The 19,950-nt window shown below is 44.2% G+C and overlaps 1 protein-coding gene and 1 long non-coding RNA gene across 2 annotated transcripts in view; both read left to right on the top strand.

Annotated features, from left to right (window-relative positions):
• Nucleotides 1-19,950, top strand: part of BACE2 (beta-secretase 2) — a 112,078-nt gene that overhangs the window by 10,261 nt on the left and 81,867 nt on the right. The gene's annotated exons all lie outside the window — the stretch shown is intronic.
• LOC122675385 lies at nucleotides 366-18,734 on the top strand. Its single transcript, XR_006335245.1, has 3 exons — nucleotides 366-455; nucleotides 9,562-9,565; nucleotides 18,640-18,734. It is a non-coding gene; the product is annotated as an uncharacterized LOC122675385 (long non-coding RNA).

Genomic DNA, 19,950 nt, shown 5'->3' with positions numbered 1-19,950 from the left:
TAGCAAGTAAGTCTAACTCAGCGGGTCACAGTCTGGGAAAGTGTATCCTGCAGGGGTCACTGGGCAGTCCCTGGAGATATTTTTCTGTGCATTCAGTTCAGTTTAGTTGCTCAGTCATGTCCAACTCTCTGTGACCCCAGGGACTGCAGCACACCAGGCTTCCCTGTCCATCACCAACTCCTGAAGTTTACTCAAACCCACATCCATTGAGTCGGTGATGCCATCCAACCATCTCAACCTCTGCGTTTTCCAAATTTGCTGGCATATTGAGTGCAGCACTTTCACAGCATCACCTTTTAGGATGTGAAATAGCTCAACTGGAATTCCATCACCTTCACTAGCTTTGTTCATAGTGATGGTTCCTAAGGCCCGCTCGGCTTCGCATTCCAGGATGTCTGGCTCTAGGTGAGTGATCACACCATCGTGGTTATCTGGGTCGTGAAGATCTTTTTTGTGTAGTTCTTCTGTGTATGTATTCTTGCCCCTTCTTCTTATACCTTCTGCTTCTGAGAAGTTTTCGGCTGGCACAGGTTGGGAGTGGCACTGGCATCTGGTAGGTGGAGCCCAGCAAGGCTCAGGGCAGAGCCCCTCCCCTGACAAAGTATTATCTGCTTCCAAAAGCCAGGGGTACCAGGGATCTGAAATCCTGGCAACTCAGCTCACCTGGTAGTGACCGCTCAGAGCAGCAGGGAGACTGCCTGTCAGAAGCCTCTGTGTGGGCAGGAGCAGGCAATGGCGGCAGGCCTGCGCTTGTGGGGTCTCTTGATTGTTGCAATCCTGTCTTTGTTCCTAATGTCCTAGTTCTTCTTGCCAGATGCCCGTGAGGCACTTCTAACTCAAGTGCCTGGGGATTGAAGAGATGAAAGAATCTTGAACTAGGTTCAAAGGAGGAGCATGATTTAGTCCTTCCTTTGGTGTATTTATTAAGCACCTACTGTATACCAGGCCCTCTTCCAGCCCCTGAGATGTGACAGTCAACTCCACCAAGACAGCCGTTGTTTTTCTAGGATCTGTGTGCTTACTGAGAAGATAGATTGTAAAGAGAGTAAACAGAATGTTTGGTGTTGAGGGCCAGTATCAGCCTGGTGATGGGAATGGATAAAGACCCCTTTAGAAAGGGGGCCCATGTTCCAGGATGAAACCAGACAGGTGAAGGCTGAGGCCGAAAGAACATGCAGCACCAGCATCTGGGCCGTGGGGAGTCACTCTGATGTTCCTGGTTTTTTATGCAATTCCTCATTTCATGTTTGTGTGTGTGTGTGTGTGTTTTAAGAGAAATTTCTTGTTTTCTTTATTGTTACCAAAATTTCCTCAGAAACATAAAGTTTGGTTTTCTTAAATTTTTTTCTGAAAGTTTTTAATTGGTGTATAATTGCTTTGCCGTATAGCACAGGGGGCTCAGCTCGGTGGTCTGTGATGACCTAGAGTGTTGGGATGGAGGGGGGTGAGCTTGAGAGGGAGGGGATGTATGTATATATGGAGCTGATTCGAAGAGCTGACTCATTGGGAAAGACCCTGATGCTGGGAAAGATTGAGGGCAGGAGGAGAAGAGGGCGACAGAGTATGAGGTGTTTGGATGGCATCCCTGACTCAATGGACATGAGTTTGAGCACACTCTGGGAGATAGTGAAGGACAGGGAAGGCTGGCATGCTGCAGTCCCTGGGGTTGCAAAGAGTGGGACACAATTTAGCAACTGAACTACAGGAAGAGCTGATTCACCTTCATCTGTTTTTAAGTTGTGCTTTGAGATTCAATTTTATTAGAACAAAGGCCTTGCAAAGTGTGAAAACAGTACTCTACTTGCTCTAGGCCAAGGGTGTGCAGGGTGTGAGGAGTTGGGGGAGGGGAGTTTAATTTGGTTGTGGAGGAGGGTTTCTGAGTTAGAAAGGGAAGGTAAACTCCGGGTGCTTGGGAGGAGGCAGAGCGCAGGCAACCACTTAGATGGTGCCTTGGGTTGGGTTCCCTTGGAAACAGAAAGGATGTGAGGTGATTCCAGGAATGGTATACAGAAGTTGGGGCAGTGAGGGGAGAGGGGCAGCGAGGGGAGGGGAAGTGTTGGGGAGGGAGAGATTACAGGTGTGGGTGGTGGGCTCAGTCCCCCAGGATCTCTTGAGAGGGAATGTTGCCTAGACTCAGCTGTCCCAGTTGAAGGGAGAGGGAGCTGGGCATTTATCACCCACTCCTGTGGGTCCTGGGTGAGGGCTAACGGAGGTCGCGTTTGTGGTCCTGCAGCCATTGGCCAGAGAAGCTGTCAGGCCGTGCCCCAGGAGGCTTCAGGGTCAGGGGCACGGAGCCATTGGCATTGGCACAGTGTACCGTGGCCACTACACCCCTCCTGCCTGGAACCAAGGCTGGCCCAGGCTGGGCTAATATGTGAGGAATAAAAGAATGATTACTCTCTACCACCAAATATACTTAAGAGGATCATTTTGGCCCAGGAGTCACAAAGCGGAGTTTTAAAGCTCTGCTTCCAAAATCCTAACTTCCTGGAGTGTTCTAGAATCTAATTCGCGAAAGCCTCTGTGAGTCAGTCCGGAGTGAGCCTCTCATTGCTGTGTGTACTTTGAACTTTTTTCTGGAAGAGGAAGATGTGACTTGTAAGCACTGGGAGAAAATGGTTGGGGGGCAAAGGGAGATTTTGTTTGAGGTTAAAAACAACCACAAAACTTCCTTTGAAGATCAAATGCTCTGAACATAAGGATTTTCAAAACTCTTTGAGTAGCTGACGCCTTGTGATGTGGAGGAGTGGGGTTGCCAAGGTCACGAAACTGCCAAGTTCCTGGTCCACGGACACTGACATGTCATCTAACCCATAACCACTTTGACCCAAGGGTGGCTACCACGTGTATGTAAGAATTTCCTATGTGACAGTTTGCTTATGGTCTCCATGACATCAGTTCTTCAGTATACACAAATTGCAAAAACTATAAAATGTTTTCTGTCATCCTTTGATCAGTAAGTATATGTGCATTTTGGCTCATTCATTATGTAAGACATGGGTGACTTCCATTACCCCTCCTCCTTGCTCACTCCACCCAAACAGGAGACACTGCAGTGCCCAGTGGCTGGGCTGTTGGTAGAGGTGGGGTCCTTACCTTTCCCTCCGTGTCTGAGTGGGCGCTGCAGTTGGAACCAGCTCATCTCTGCCTCTTTGAACACTCACTGTCCTAGGCTTATGAACCATGAGGCTGGCTGCAGAACAGAAACCCCAGTATTTATGTTCAGGCCTCCAGGGAGGCAGAGACCTGCTGAACCTCAAATCTGGGCCTCATGCTCCAACCCAGATTCACCAGAGCTCTGTGGGGGGTAGGGGGTTTCTGGGGGTCAGCGCAGCCAGTGATCACTGGTAGTCACTTCCAATTTCCTGTGGCTCCTTTGGTCAGCACCACCTCTGAACTGCACCCAAGAGTGAGTGGAAACACTCCACTCTTTTTCTTTATTATTGAAGTATAGTTGATTTACAATGTCATATTAGCTTCAGATGTACATCATAGTGATTCAGTATTTTTTACATATATTCTGTTAAATGTTATTATAAGATAATGGCTATAACTCCCTTTGCTATACAAAATATATCCTGTTGGTTATCTATGTTATACATAGTAGTTTTTAATCTCTTAATCCCCTTCCCTGATCTCACCCATCCCCACTTCCCTCTCTCCACTGGTAACCCCTGGTATGTTCTCTGTATCTGTGAATCTGATTCTGTTTTGTTATATATGTTCCTTTGTTTTATTTTTTAGATTTTACATCTAAGTCATATCACGCACTGCTTGTCTTTCTCTGGCCTATTTCACTAAGCATGATAATCTCTAGGCCCCTCTGTGTTGCTCCAAATGGCCAACCAAATTTCATTCTTTTTATGGATGAGTAATATTCCAGTGTATGTGCGTGTGTGTACATACATATGTATACACACATACCACATCATCTTTATCCGTTACTTTGTTGATGGACATTTGAGTTGCTTCTATATCTTGACTTCAGTAAATAATGCTGCTATGAACATTGGGTGCTTGTACCTTTTCAAATTACTGTTTTTGTTTGCTTTGGTCATATGCCCAGGAATGGGATTGTTGGATCATATGGTAATTCTATGTTTTGTATTTTGAGGAACCTCCATACTGTTTTCCATAATGGCTGTACCAGTTTACATTCCCGCCAACAGTGTGCACAGGTTTCCTTACCTCTACATCCTTGCCAACATTTGTTACTTGTAGACTTTTTGATGAGGACCACCCTAGCAGGGGGCTTCCCTGATAGCTCAGTTGGTAAAGAATCCACCTGCTGTGCAGGAGACGCCAGTTCAATTCCTGGGTTGGGAAGATCCCCTGGAGAAGGGAAAGGCTAGCCACTCCAGTATTCTGGCCTGGAGAATTCCATGGACCCTATAGTCCACTAGGTTGCAAAGAGTCAGACACAGTTGAGCAACTTTCACTTTCATTCTAGCAGGTGTGAGGTGATATTCATTGTGGTTTTGATTTGCATTTCTTTGATGATTAATGATGTCGAGCATCTTTTCATGTGCCTTTTGGCCATCTATATGATTTCTTTGGGACAATGTCTATTCAGGTCTTCTTCCCACTAAAAAAAATTTTTTTTATATGGAGTTGTATGAACTGTTCATATATTTTTGATATTAAACCCTTGTCATAGTATTGACATTTTCTCCCATTCCGTAGGTTGTCTTTTCATTTTGTCAGTGGCTTTCTTTGCTGTGCAAAAGCTTTTAAGTTTAATCAGACACTATTTGTTTATTTTTGCTTTAATTTCTTTTGCCTCAGGAAATAGATCCAAAAAAATACTGCTATGATTTATGTCAAAGAATGTTCTACTTGTAAGACTATAAAAATTGTCTTTAAACTATTTTGAGTTTGTTTTTGTATATGGTGTGAGAAAATAGTCTAATCTCATGTTTTATGTGTAGCTGTCCAATTTTCCAAGCACAGCTTGTTGAAGAGGCTGTCTTTTCTCCATTGTGTATTTTTGCCTCCTTTGTCATAGTTTAATTGACCATAGGCATAGGTGTATTAGTTTACTTCTGGGCTCCCTATTCTGTTCCACTGATCTGTGTGTCTGTTTTTGTACCAGTACCTCACTGTTTTGATTACTATAGCTTTATCGTATAGTCTGAAGTTTGGGAGGGTGGGTCCTCCAGCTTTGTTCTCTTCTTAAGATTGCTTTGACAGTTAGGGGTCTTCTGTGATTCCATCTGAATTTTGGGACTATTTGTTCCAGTTCTGGGAAAAATATCATGGGTATTTTGATAGGAGTTGTATTAAGTCTGTAGATTACTTTTGGGAGTATGGCCATTTTGACAGTATTAATTATTCCAATTCAAGAACTCTGGATGTCTTTCCATTTCCTTTGTATCATCTTCAGTTTCCTTCATCAGTGTTTTATAGTTTTCAGAGTATAGGTCTTTAACTTCCTTGGTTAATTTTTTCCTAGGCATTTTATTCTTTTTGATATAATTTTAAATGGGATTTTTAAAACATTCTGCTAGTTCATTAGTGTATAGAAAAGCAGCAGATATTTGTATATTAACCTCATATCATTCAACTGTGCTGAATTCATTCATTACTTCTGATAGTTTTTTGTGTGTGTATACTTTGACGTTTTCTGTATAAAGTACCCTCAGAGTCTTAAAGCTAGTTTTACATTACCTTTTGCTTTGATGCTGTTAATAAGTCTAATGCAATTGTTTCTTATTTTTGTATGTGAATTAAATATGAAATAAGTGTCATATTATTAGACCTGGTATTCTGAAACTTCATGATGGCGTGTCTTATTTATGCTGGGATGCTTTGTGCATCTATTCAGTCTAGAATTTCATGCCATTCAGTTCTGAGAAATTTTTTAGTAACTATTCTCTCTTTTGGACCTTCTGTTATCCAGATGCTGTGTGGTCTCTCCTATTTCTCATCTCTTTGTCTTTTGATTCTACATTCCATATTCATTTCTGCTATCTTAATTTTAATTTTCAAGAGCACTTTCTTTTCCTCTGAATGTTTCTCTTTTGGTTGTGTCCTATTCTTGTTTCAAAGTTGCATGACTCTGAGAAAAATCATGACTTTTTTGAAGTTTTCTTTCGTCTTCCTGCCTTGCCTCTGTCTCTCCTGGGTTCCCTCTCTCAGGGTGTTTGTCGGTGTCTGCATGTCTCACCTAGAGGCTTTCCTCAAACATCTGGTGACTGTGACTGTCTTTTCATATTTAAAATAGAAACATTTCGAGCCTGATTGGAAGTTACCGTTTGTGTGCACACAGAGGTTGGGGAACATTCTCGTTATGTGTGTCTGTGTCTAGTTTTTGAAAGATGGAGATGGTCATGATTCTGTTTCTTGCCCTGTGGCAGATATTTTCAGTTGGGTGATCAACCTGAAACACCTTTCCAAGTCTCCTTTCTCCAGCCTGAATCTTTTCACTGTCACTTGCTTTGTGACTAAGGCCACAGCTATGGATAGTGGGACTTAAATGTGGTATCCTGGGGGATTTCAGGGGCCATGTGTGTTTTCCTGATAAGGGTGGCAGGTGTAGCTGGGGTTATAATTTCTCCTCCTTCCTGCCTTTGATAAAAATACAAGACTTCTAATAGGGGTAGCCAAATTCTGACCTTGAATAAGAGGTCAGGGATAAAAAAAGCAGAGATCTGACACTGACTTTCTGTGGGATGTTGATCTACTCCCACCTATTTCAAAAGACTTCTTGATTTGGAGAAAAATAAACCCCTACTTGTTTGATCCACTCTAAATCTATAGTTTTCTGTTTACTTGCAGCCAAAAGCATTCCGAATGATGCATCATCATCTTACATTTTGTTATTGTTGTCCCATTGCTAAATCATGTCCAATTCTTTGTGACCCTATGGATTGTAGCCCTCCAGGCTCCTCTGTCCATGGGATTCTCCAGGCAAGAGTACTGGAGTGCATTGCTGTTTCCTTCTCCAGGGGATCTTCCTGACTCAGGGATTGAATGCTGGGTCTCCTGCTTGGCAGGTGGATTCTTTACCATGAGCTGCTGGGGAAGAAGTCTGGGGGTTGGTAAATAGTAACTTAATAATAATTAAAAACTAGTTTAAGACAATTTGTCCTTCTTTCCCTTTCCTTGGACTCTTCAAAGAAGAGAGGAGCAAGTCTAAAAGTCTTGTCACTACTGTCTTTATTGCTTTTAGGGACAAGGTGCTTATTTTCAGTGGGCATGTTATGTCCTTGTTACAGGAATCTAGACCTTGGTCGCCACAGAAGGACCCCACAAGAGAGGACCCCCAGAGGGAGTTTGTATGTGGTATCCCAAGGATCAGAAACTAAGGCCTGTGGACCAAATCTGCGTTTTTGTAAACAAGGTTTCATTAGAACGCCGCCATGTGATTTGTTTTCATGCTACAATAGCAGACTTGAGTGTGTGAAATGGAAAGTATATCGTCAAAGAGTGAGATTTTTACTACCTGGCTCTATGTGGAAAAAGGTTGCCAACCTCGCTGTCAAGAGCTAGAGACTAAGGAGGGAGTAGTAAGTGGCCAACTGGCTAGCAGTGGTTCTGCCTACACCAGGAAGCTGCAGGTGGGAGTCGATGGTGGGGATGGAGAGGAGGAGACAGTAGTTCAGAGGAGACCCCTGCATGTCAACATCAGCCACTTTCAGAATCTACCAACCACGAAGCCAAACAAGAACGTTTGTGCCCATTACCTCTCCACTCCCTCTGTTTCAGTCCTGGAAAAATCAGAGGCACTGTTGTGATCAAGCTGGGGAAATAGAAATGAATAGAGATAAATCCAACCACACTTCCCCTCCCCCTCTAAACCCTGAGCCTAAGGCAGGCCCTTAAGGGTGCCAGACAGAAAATTCGATGTTAAACAGGACAGGACTTATAATATCTAAAAATAAATGTGTTGCCACAAAGCTCTTAGAAAAATGTAGCTTTGGCCAAGATTTCATTCAAGGATGGGAAAGAGCAATTTACAGAGCTCATTTGAAGGCATTTGTGTTACAAGAGAAATTTCTATTAAAATGCTACTCCATCCTACAAAAACCACAGAGGGGAGTTTGGAAATGACTAGGCAAATTCCTATGTGTTTGCCCTTTGACTCAGAAACTCACGCCTAGGAATTTACACAAAAGTTGCTCAGTCGCTAAGTTGTGCAACCCCATGGACTGCAGGATGTCAGGCTCCTCTGTCCTCCACCATCTCCCAGAGTTTGCTCAAATTCACGTCCATTGAATCAGTGATGCTATCTAACCATCTCTTCCTCTGCCTACTTCTCCTTTTGCCTCTAATCTTTCCCCGAATCAGGGTCTTTTCTAATGAATCAGCTCTTTGCATCAGGTGGCCAAAGTATTGGAGCTTCAGCATCAGCCCTTCCAATGAATATTCAGGGTTGATTTCCTTTGGGATTGACTGGTTTGATCTCCTGGCAGTCCAAGGGACTCTCAAGAGCCTTCCGCAGCACCACAATTTAAAAGCATCAATTCTTCCACGCTCAGCCTTTTTTGTAACACAAAAGTTACGTTTGGCAAAACTATGAAAAGTAACTCACAAGGCTGTTCTTTGTCATGTTGCTTGTAAGAGCAAATGATTGGAAATGACCCAAATGCTCGTGGGAAGGGGGCTGGGGGTGTGAACCATGGCACTTCTGTCCATGGAATGGGAGGCAGCAGCAAGCAGACAAGGATGCTCTTAAAACCTCACATGAGGACAACAAGGTGGAGAAAAGAGGGCAGGGCGCATCTAAGCAAGTGGGTCCAGATCACACGGGTACCTCTCTCTCGAGACTGCCCAGGAGAGAACTCTCCAGTGATGGGCAGACTCTGCAGCCAGATGAGCACGCACTCTGCTCTCCGGCATGTGCTGCTTATAGCTGCTGCCCCCGTTTTCAGGCTGCAGTACATCCTCGGTCTGGTTTGTTTATGAAAACAAGACCTCTGAAGATGCATTACTTGCTTTTATTCCCCAGAAAGTGACAGTTCCAGATTTTCTGACTTTTATTGAGACTCCAAGTGTCCATCAGCAGCATGCCATTAATAGATATTGAAAGAAATAATGAATATAATTTATAAATGTCCTTTAAGGGATATTTTAACCCTGAGTTGGAAATAACTTTTCAACAGGAGCTCCTGCAATGGAGAGTCTTTTTGAAGATGATTTTTCTTTTTTTGGCTGTGCTGAGTCTTTGTAGTTGTTCGGGGAGGTCTCTAGTTGTGGTGTGTGAGCTTCTCACTGCAGTGGTTTCTCTTACTGCAGAGTACGGGCTCTAGGGCACAGGCTCAGTATTTGAGGTGGATGGGCTTAGTTGCCCCGTGGCATGTGGAATCTTCCCAGACCAGTGATAGAACCTGTGTACCCCTGCATTGGCAGGCGGATTCTTATCCACTGTGCCACCAGGGAAGTCCAAAGATAACAGTTTTAAATGTTTCCCTCATGATTTGATTTCTACTACCAAAAGTGATATAAGTTTGCTACCTATAAAAATAGTTTGGAATAGTTAATCTAGAAACTGAATTTCCTACCTGGGTAAAAATCTTCCAGAGAATTTCAGCTGTTAAAAGAAAAAACGACCCACTAAAGATAGGTTGTACATTCTTGTTAGTTTGTTGGAGTTACTGTCTGCTGTTAGGGAAGATGAAAGTTTACCATTCATTGTCCCCATTTTACAGATGAGTAAGCAGAGGCACAGATATTCCCAGTGTTGAGGCAACACACTGCATGAGGCCAGAGCCAGGATTTCAAAAGTGGTGGGCTATTCCCACATCCTGTGCCCTGAACCACTTTACCAAGCCACCTCTTAGCTTGTAAGTTAGAGGTATATTCACATATAGAGGTTGAGTATTCAGATATATGGCTTCCCTGATGGTCCAGTAGTAAAGAATCCACCTACCAATGTAAGAGAGGCAGGTTTGATCCCTGGATTCGGAAGTTTCCCTGGAAAAGGAAATGGCAACCCACTCCGTTGTTATTGCTGGGAAATCCCATGGACAGTGGAGCCTGGTGGGCTACAGTCCATGGGGTCATGAAGAGTCGGACACTACTGAGTGACTGAGCATGCAAGATCAGATATATTTCCCTGGATGGGGCGGTTTATCCAAAACTTTCCGGAGTCACTAGTCTAAGTATTCCAGAGCCTTGTAAGGGACAGTGGGCCTGATTTGATTCTAGAGGAACTGCCCATTGCTGAGCTGAGCCAAGGTGTCTGGTCCTCAGCCAGTTCTTGGAAAAGCACAGATGCTCAGAAAATAGCCCTCATGTGTCCACTGACGCTTGGCCTTCAGGAGAATGGACGGGCTGCCTTCTCTAATAAGCTCGTCTGCCAGGGCAGTCCCAGAATAGAATTAGACAATTGAAAGCTTTATCTAAACCATAAATATCAACTCCCAGTGACTGTCTGTGTGTGCTTATTTTTCCCACTTTCCAACTAGCCGGTAGGAGTTACACCCCTTGAGTTTTAGCAGTGCCCATTTGTTTTATGCAGCACTGAAGAACTGATGCTTTTGAACTGTGGTGTTGGAGAAGACTCTTGAGATCAAACCAGTCCCTTGGACTGCAAGGAGATCCAACCAGTCAATCCTAAAGGAAATCAGTCCTGAATATTCATTGGAAGGACTGATGCTGAAGCTCCAAACTTTGGCCACCTGATGTGAAGAACTGACTCAATGGAAAAGACCCTAATTCTGGGAAAAATTGAAGGCAAGAGGAGAAGGGGGTGACAGAGGATGAGATAGTTGGATGGCATCACTGACTCAATGGACATGAGTTTGAGCAAACTCTGGGAGATAGTGAAGCATGCCGCAGTCCATGGAGTCGCAAACAGTCGGACACAACTGAGTGACTGAACAAAGCAACAACTTTTTCATGGGCCAGTCTCCAAACTCAAGGTGGCATCTGCTCCTCTTCTTCAGCCTTTGTGTGTGGGGAGGTGGGTTGGCTCCATAGCCCGCTCACCCCATTCCTTCCTACTGCCAGTCCTGCCCTCCCCACACCTTCTTCCAGTGGAAGCCAGAGGAAGGAGGAGGCAGAGGAGGTCGATGAGGAGCAAGGTGCTGGGGATGCGTCTGTGAGTGGTGGGGGTCCTGCCCAGCACACAGCATGAGGCATCTGATCTGGGCACCCAGATGAAAAGGCATCACCCAGGGGCTCGACGGGCAGGGAGTTTTCCAGGGATGGTCCTTCTCTCCTTCATCAGGGTGGCCAACATCCATAACTGTACCGCTCAAACTCCCCTTTCTTCTGGCTTCTGAGTGGGTTCCTGACTTGCCTTCAAGCCCAGATGGGAAGGTGCCCCTGTCCATCCTTGCAGGCTGGCCCTGCATCCAACCTTCTCCCGGGAAGCCTGGACCAGAATCCCCTTTCTTGCTGGGCTCTGGTGGCCAGGATATCAGCATGGCTGGCGGTGATGACAGTGAGAGCGAAGCTTTGTTTAGGAGTCTGTTGAGTGTTTAAATACAGGCCTTGGTTTGGTTGGTTTGTAGTGAATAGACTGAGCTACAGAGACTTAGCCAAGTTTCCCATCCGTCTTCACCACCATCTCCTCCTCCTCTGGATATCAGCGTTCTCATGCCCACAGGGGCTCAGATCGACACTGTGAGAACTACAGGGTCTCAGGGCCTTATCCACAAACTGTGCTGGCCCAGCCCCCTGTTATTAGCTGAACTGTGTCCCCAAGACTCATACATGGAAGCCCTGACCTCCAGGGACCTCAGAATGAGACTGCACATGGAGATACAGGGCCTTTAAGAGTCATAAAGTGAGGCTGTCAGGATGGCCTTGATGCCCTCTGACTGGGGTCCTTTTAAGATGAGATGAGGATACACAGATGTTGGGGAGCCCATGCATAATGGGATGACCGTGTGAAGGGGTAGCAAGAGGGCTGACATGTGTGAGCCAAGGAGAAGGGCCACAGGAGAAACCAGCCCTGCTGGCGTCTCAGACCCCAGCCTCCAGGACTGTGAGATCAGGAATTTCTGTTGTTCCGACATCTAAGCCTGCAGTATTTTGTTCTGGGTGCCCCAGCAAACAAATACACTCTGCTTATGTCCAGCTCCCAGTGGGGGCGGGATGCACACCCTCACTCAGATTCTACGGGCTTCCAGTGTCTCTGGCCTCCCATGTTCCCCATCCCATCAGAGCAGGTCATTTTCTGTTGGCAGGAACGAGTTGAGGGGAGGGCCTTCCAGGGTAGAATTGTCCCTGTGCCGTAAGAGCCCCTCTGCCATAAAAAATACTTGTCCTGTGAAGTCGTTTGTTCTTCAGTAATTGAATGTTAATATGCCAGAAACAAGCTGAACACTCACTGTGGGCCAGGCACCGCTGGACTCTCTTCTCACATCGAAGGCAGAGAAACACATTTAATAGAGTTAAGTTTGTTTTTCACAAATCAAGACACATCCACTCGGGGGCAAAATCGTGACATTTGGGTGAATCAGAAAATTATGGCTTCTTTTATAGCCAGGTATTTGAAGGCTAAGATCATCTCACTGCCTGCCCTTCTGAGCACTTGAAACAGAAAGGATTGGGATGTTTTGAACAAAACCTGGCACTTAAGAGTCTGAGGCTTTCCGCTGTGACTCTTACGGTCTCATCTCCGTCTGGGCAGTTCATTGATTTCCAAGCCTGGTAGCCTCCTCAGGGAGAGGAGATTTAAGACTGAGCAATTCAAATCTCCATTCTGTCCAGAAACCAAGAGGTGTGGCAGGCAGGCTCCTTAGACGCGTGCTAATGTTCCGTGGTGAGGCTGCTAAGACTCTTTCTATAAATCAGAGTTCAGGAAATGGTGTGGGGATGTTTTTTCCGAGGTCTACACTCACGATCATTTCTTCATGAAATCCATTTTGTCAGTGAAGCAGATGAAGTTTGAGTTAATTTGGGCATTTGAAGACAGTTGTCCACATTTTCCAAACTCGCAAGCCCAGCATTTTTTAAGAATTATTGTCAGGGATGAAAACCTGATTGTTTTAAAACTTCAGTTGGATGCTAGCAGTCAGAGGCCCTGATTGGCCAGAGCAGGGTATACTGGAGTGCCAAGAAAAATCTTTATCAAGTGCATATCTCATTGTATGATGTTGGCTTTTCTAGAGTTTTTAATGTTTTAGGGAACCGTGAAATCATGTAATACAAGTTTTACTATGAGTTATTTTCACAGGTCTTTGGGCTTCCCTGATGGCTCAGATGGTAAAGAATCTGCCTACAATGCAGGAGACCCAGGTTCGATCCCTGGGTTGGGAAGATCCTCTGGAGAAGGGCATGGTAACCCAGTCCAGTATTCTTGCCTGGAGAATTCTATGGATAGAGGAGCCTGGCAGGCTACAGTCCATGGGGTCACAGACAGTTAAACATGACTGAGCGACTAACTCTTTGGGCTAAATGGGCAAGTGTGGCTGCAGTTCAGTGTTTGCTCTGTGTATTAAGACATGGGTAATGCTGATGTGTGTGGAAATTGATAACTAGATGGTTGATTAGTGGATTGTTGGAAGATGGTATGGAGGCTGGATATTAACTTTCAGTGGGACCCTGAGATGCTCCCATGGTGGGGAAGTCATGTCATATGAGCAAGGCTTAGAGGATTCCAGGGGGATATACCTCCTGCCCGCCCACCATCCCAGAGGAAGTATGCCATGGGTTCCACATAGGGCACACTCTACCATACTTTAGATATTTAACAAGCTGGTTCATGGGAGTGGGCTTTCCTGCCAAGATCTGGCAAGATCTCCTGGGCAGCAGTGAGGACTGTGAACTATTTAGTTGACTGGAATCTCCCTGAGGACAAGCACTGAGTTTATCTTGCTACTCCTTCATCCTAGGATGGAGCATCGTACCTAGCATAGGGTTAGGTCCTCAAAAAGTGTTCCCTGAATTAAACTGAGAAGGAAAGAGCATTCCAAAATGAATGCCCTGAACCTGGGACAGTCCAGAGCCTCAGGTATTGAGCTTCACGACACTGAAGTGCCTGGCAGACACGTGACTACCCGTCAGCGTTGTTCTTGACAGCGATGCTACGTTACAGAGAGGCTGTAACACATTGGTGGTCCCCATACCTGGCTGATCGTTACTCACCTGGGTCCTTGTTAAGAGCATTGAACTCCAGGCTCCATTCTCTGAATTGGAGATTCCATATATCTAATTCCCGGAGTGATTCCAGTGGACAAAGCAATGACCCCTGAGGTTCACTTCAATTCTTCAATTTTGTATTTCATAATAAAAACTAGTAACTAAGTTTGGTCATTGTTTTGTTAAGGCCGTTGCTATAATTCACAAGTGACTAAACACATTCAAGAAATATATGATGTGCACTGAATACTCGCCTGTCTCTGTCCTGGGCATGGACGATAGAGTAGTGAGCCATGGTAACAAGGAACCTGCCTCCTCGAAGATCACATTTTAGTGCAGAAAGGCAGACAAATCAAGTAAATCTACTGTATTTGGATGGTGTGGTGGTGGAGGTTTGTCACTAAGTCATGTCCGACTCTTGCGACCCATGGACTCTAGCATGCCAAGCTCCTCTGTCCATGGGATTTTCCAGGCAAGAATATTGAAATGGGTTGCCATTTCCTCCTTCAGGGGATCTCTCTGACCCAGTGATCAATTGCTATGAAAAATATTAAAATAGGAGCAAAGGCACACCGTGGGTGGGGAAGTGTTGCTAATTTGTATAGGAGAGCCAGGGAAGGCACCTCTGACTAGGAGGTGAGACCTAAAGAAAGAGGGAGTGAGGTTCTGGGAAATCATGTTCCCGGCAGGTGGAGCGGCCAGTGCAAAGACCTTTCTTGAGAAGAGTGTGTGCTTGCATTGGGAGGAACACCAAAGAGTCTCCAGTCAGGAGCACAGTGGGTTGTGGGAGAGGAGGTGAGAGAAAGGGCGATTGCATGGCTGTGGTTCATCCATATGGCTTACTAGGTGAATTAGGAGTTCAGTTTTGGAAAAGTCAAACTGAGATGCCTTTTGCAACATCCAAGGTGAGTGTCCAGTAGCAGCTGAATCTTTGTCTGGAGTTTAAGCTAGAGGTTTCAGATAGAGACCTAAATTCGGGGGTCACTTGGCCAGAGGAGATGTGTAGTCTTGAGACTGGACGCAATTGCTGTGGGCTCCAATGACTGGTGCTGAGACAGCCCTGGACTTTAGAGGCTGGGGAGGTTGGGAGGAATCAGCCAAAGCCCTAAGAAGGAGCAGCCACGGAGGTGGAAGGGGATTAGAAGACAGTCTGTCCAGAAGACAAGGGAAGCAGAGCCTGGAACAGGGAGGGGATCTGATGGTTGACTTAAGCACGTGAGGGTCATGGTTAATGGAGAGAGGATCTGTTTCCATGGGTGGTGGGTCCAGTGGGAACAGGAGGAGAGGATTTGCTGTCAACTCTTTTAGGGGCTTTATTGTAAAAGAAGTGCAGAGGAGTGGGGTTGAGGTGGGAGGAAGATGTGGGGTGAAAAAAGTTGTGTGTCATCTTTATTAAGATGGGAAATAACCACAGCCTGCTTGGAAGTGGGTGGGAGCAGTTCAGGTAGAGGAGGGAAAACCTGAGGATGCAGAGAGAGTTGGGGGATTTGGGAGTGTGTTGTCCTGAGTGGGCGATGGGGTGGATCCAGTGTCCATGGAAGAGGCTGGAATTAGGAAGACATGGATCTGTCTCTACTTTTTCAACATCTGTCATAGTAAATGATGATACGCAAGAGCTCTTACCTGTGTGTTGGAGATTTTGCCAAGGTTAATATGTTGCAATTTCTTGCCAAGTCTTTGTTTCTTTGTCATCTCTAAAATGTTCTGGGATGTTTTCGTGCGTCTGTTCTATACCCTAATTAGGAAAACATCTGTATTTCGCTGGCACAGATTGCAAAAGAGGAGTGCATCCGTCATTTCTCTTCTGGGCTAGCATTCTTTCAAAGTATCTGGACACCACAAAAAATGTGGAGATTTAATGTCTTTCCTGAAAGGAATTTACTTGGAAAGACTTTAAAAAATCTTTTTAGCAGAGAATGATATCTTTGATCACCATATGCCTATTAAAATACATTTTTCTCATAGGTTTAATAAGGAAAAAAAAAATCAAAGCCTTTGATGAACCACATAGAAATAGACTGTTTCTTAAATGGCTGGACTGAAATTAACAAAGGGTAGTGAATCTGAAAACAATGGCTTTTTTGTGTGTTATACATTCCAAGTTTGGGCCAATCAAATCAGCATGCAAAGATATTCTGCAAAATGGAGACACCATTTTAGATTTTAAGAAGACATTATAAAGGCTAGGTCACAGCATTCCACATGGCGATGAATATGAAGAACCTCAGATTATCAATCATTACTGTTAACATACCCACATACAGTCATCACTGCTGCTAGAAGGTGCTGTACCCTTGTGATACTTAGGATGCAAATCACATTTCTTGCTTTCAAAGCACTTAATGATAGCATTGTTTAATACATGTACTTTGTGACCCCATGAACTATACAGTCCATGGAATTCTCCAGGGTACAATACTGGAGTGCGTAGCCTTTCCCTTCTCCAGGGGATTTTCCCAAACCAGGAATTGAACTGGGGTCTCCTGCATTGCAGGTGGATTCTTTACCAACTGAGCTATCAGGGAAGCCCATGTTCACACAGTTTATTTCAAGTAAACCCGCTGAGGCTAACCTCACAGGCCCATGTGGCAGGTCTGTTTTAGATCTAGTGCAGTTATGATATAATCATCTGTATGTGTAATGAAAAGTAATAAGATTGGTAGTCCATTTCCCTACTAGGAAATTTACTTTCCATTCCTTTGTGTTTTACACACTATTAAAATTGATTATAGTATCTTGATAAATATCATCATAAACAGAGGGATTTTTTTTTCCTTTTAGAGTGTTGATTGGCATGAGAAATGACTTAGACATAAAACTTTTAATTCAGGGGAAAAAACCTTAAATAAGTCATCTGTAGTTCATTGTGCTTTATTCCTCACCAGTCCTATAGCCAATTCAACAGACATTGAAAATCATCATAAAAGAGAAGGCTGGTCTTTGGTCTGAATGTTAGGTGATGAATTCCATAAGGAACCCCATATCTTTGGTCTTCATGACCCAGGCATATGGTCAGTTCAGTCAGTCAATCAGTTCAGTCACTCACTCGTGTCCAACTCTTTGTGACCCCATGAATCGCAGCACACCAGGCCTCCCTGTCCATCACCAACTCCTGGAGTTTACTCAAATTCATGTCCATTGAGTCGGTGATACCATCCAGCCATCTCATCCTCTGTCATCCCCTTCTCCTCCTGCCCCCAATCCCTCCCAGCATCAGGGTCTTTTCCAGTGAGTCAGCTCTTTATATCAGGTGGCCAAAGTATTGGAGTTTTAGCTTCAGCATCAGTCCTTCCAATGAACACCCAGGACTGATCTCTTTTAGAATGGGCTGGTTGGATCTCCTTCAGTACAAGGGACTCCCAAGAGTCTTCTCCAATACCACAGTTCAAAAGCATCAATTTTTTGGCACTAGCTTTCTTCACAGTCCAACTCTCACATCCATACATGACTGCTGGAAAAACCATAGCCTTAACTAGACAGACCTTTGTTGGTAAAGTAATGTCTCTGCTTTTTAATATGCTATCTAGGTTGGTCATAACTTTCCTTCCAAGGAGTAAGCGTCTTTTAATTTCATGGCTGCAGTCACCATCTGCAGTGATTTTGGAGCCCAGAAAAATAAAGTCAGCCACTATTTCCACTGTTTCCCCATCTATTTGCCATGAAGTGATGGGACTGGATGCCATGATCTTAGTTTTCTGAATGTTGAGCTTTAAGCCAACTTTCTCACTCTCCTCTTTCACTTTCATCAAGAGGCTTTTTAGTTCCTCTTCACTTTCTGCCATAAGGGTGGTGTCATCTGCATATCTGAGGTTATTGATTTTTCTCCCGGCAATCTTGATTCCAGCTTGTGCTTCCTCCAGCTCAGAGTTTCTCATGATGTACTCTGCATATAAGTTAAATAAGCAGGGTGACAATATACAGCTTTGATGGACTCCTTTTCCTATTTGGAACCAGTCTGTTGTTCCATGTCTAGTTCTAACTGTTGCTTCCTGACCTGCATATAGGTTTCTCAAGAGGCAGGTCAGGTGGTTTGGTATTCCCATCCCTTTCAGAATTTTCCACAGTTTATTGTGATCCATACAGTCAAAGGCTTTGGCATAGTCAATAAAGCAGAAATAGATGTTTTTCTGGAACTCTTTTGCATTTTCGATGATCCAGCGGATGTTGGCAATTTGATCTCTGGTTCCTCTGCTTTTTCTAAAACCAGCTTGAACATCTGGAAGTTCATGGTTCACATATTGCTGAAGCCTGGCTTGGAGAATTTTGAGCATTACTTTGCTAGCCTGTGAGATGAGTGCAGTTGTGTGGTAGTTTGAGCATTCTCTGGGATTGCCTTTCTTAGGGACTGGAATGAGAACTGACCTTTTGCAGTCCTGTGGCCACTGCTGAGTTTTCCAAATTTGCTGGCATATTGAGTGCAGCACTTTCACAGTATCATCTTTCAGAATTTGAAATAGCTCAACTGGAATTCCATCACCTCCACTAGCTTTGTTCGTAGTGATGCTTCCTAAGGCCCACTTGACTTCACATTCCAGGATGTGTGGCTCTAGGTGAGTGATCACACCATAGTGATTATTTGGGTCATGAAGATTTTTTTTTGTACAGTTCTTCTGTGTATTCTTGCCACCTCTTCTTAATATCTTCTCCTTCTGTTAGGTCCATACCATTTCTGTCCTTTATCGAACTCATCTTTGCATGAAATGTTCCCTTGGTATCTCTAATTTTCTTGAAGAGATCTCTAGTCTTTCCCATTCTGTTGTTTTCCTCTATTTCTTTGCACTGATCACTGAGGAAGGCTTTCTTTTCTCTCCTTGCTATTCTTTGGAACTCTGCATTCAAATGGGAATATCTTTCCCTTTCTCCTTTGCTTTTTACTTCTCTTCTTTTCACAGCTATTTGTAAGGCCTCCTCAGACAACCATTTTGCCTTTTGCCTTTCTTCTTCATGGGAATGGTCTTGATCCCTGTCTCCTGTACAATGTCATGAACCTCCATCCATAGTTCATCAGGTACTCTATCAGATCTAGTCCCTTAAATCTATTTCTCACTTCCAGTCTATAGTCATAAGGGATTTGATTTAGGTCATACCTGAATGGTCTAGTGGTTTTCCCTACTTTCTTCAATTTAAGTCTGAATTTGGCAATAAGGAGTTCATGATCTGAGCCACAGTCAGCTCCCAGTCTTGTTTTTGCTGACTGTATAGAGCTTCTCCATCTTGGCTGCAAAGAATATAATCAATCTGCTTTCGGAATTGACCATCTGGTGATGTCCATGTGTAGAGTCTTCTCTTGTGTTGTTGGAAGAGGGTGTTTGCTATGACCAGTGTGTTCTCTTGGCAAAACTCTATTAGTGTTTGCCCTGCTTCATTCTGTACTCCAAGACCAAATTTGCCTGTTACTCCAGGTGTTTCTTGACTTCCTACTTTTGCATTCCAGTCTCCTATAATGAAAAGGACATATTTTTTTGGTGTTAGTTCTAAAAGGTCTTGTAGGTCTTCATAGAACCATTCAACTTCAGCTTCTTCAGCATTACTGGTTGGGGCATAGACTTGGATTACTGTGATATTTAATGGTTTGCCTTGGAAATGAACAGAGATCATTCTGTCGTTTTTGAGATTGCAGCCAAGTACTGCATTTTGGACTTTTTTGTAGATCATGATGGCTACTCCATTTCTTCTAAGGGATTCCTGCCCACAGTAGTAGATATAATGGTCATCTGAGTTAAATTCACCCATTCCAGTCCATTTTAGTTCACTGATTCCTAGAATGTCGACATTCACTCTTGCCATTCCTGTTTGACCACTTCCAATTTGCCTTGATTCATGGACCTAACATTCCAGGTTCCTATGTAGTATTGCTCTTTACAGCATCAGATCTTGCTTCTATCACCAGTTATATCCACAAGTGGGTATTGTTTT

The sequence above is a fragment of the Cervus elaphus genome, chromosome 19, assembly GCF_910594005.1.
Source record: "Cervus elaphus chromosome 19, mCerEla1.1, whole genome shotgun sequence".
NCBI classification, from domain to species: Eukaryota; Metazoa; Chordata; class Mammalia; order Artiodactyla; family Cervidae; genus Cervus; species Cervus elaphus.
This window is presented reverse-complemented; position numbering and strand designations above follow the sequence as displayed.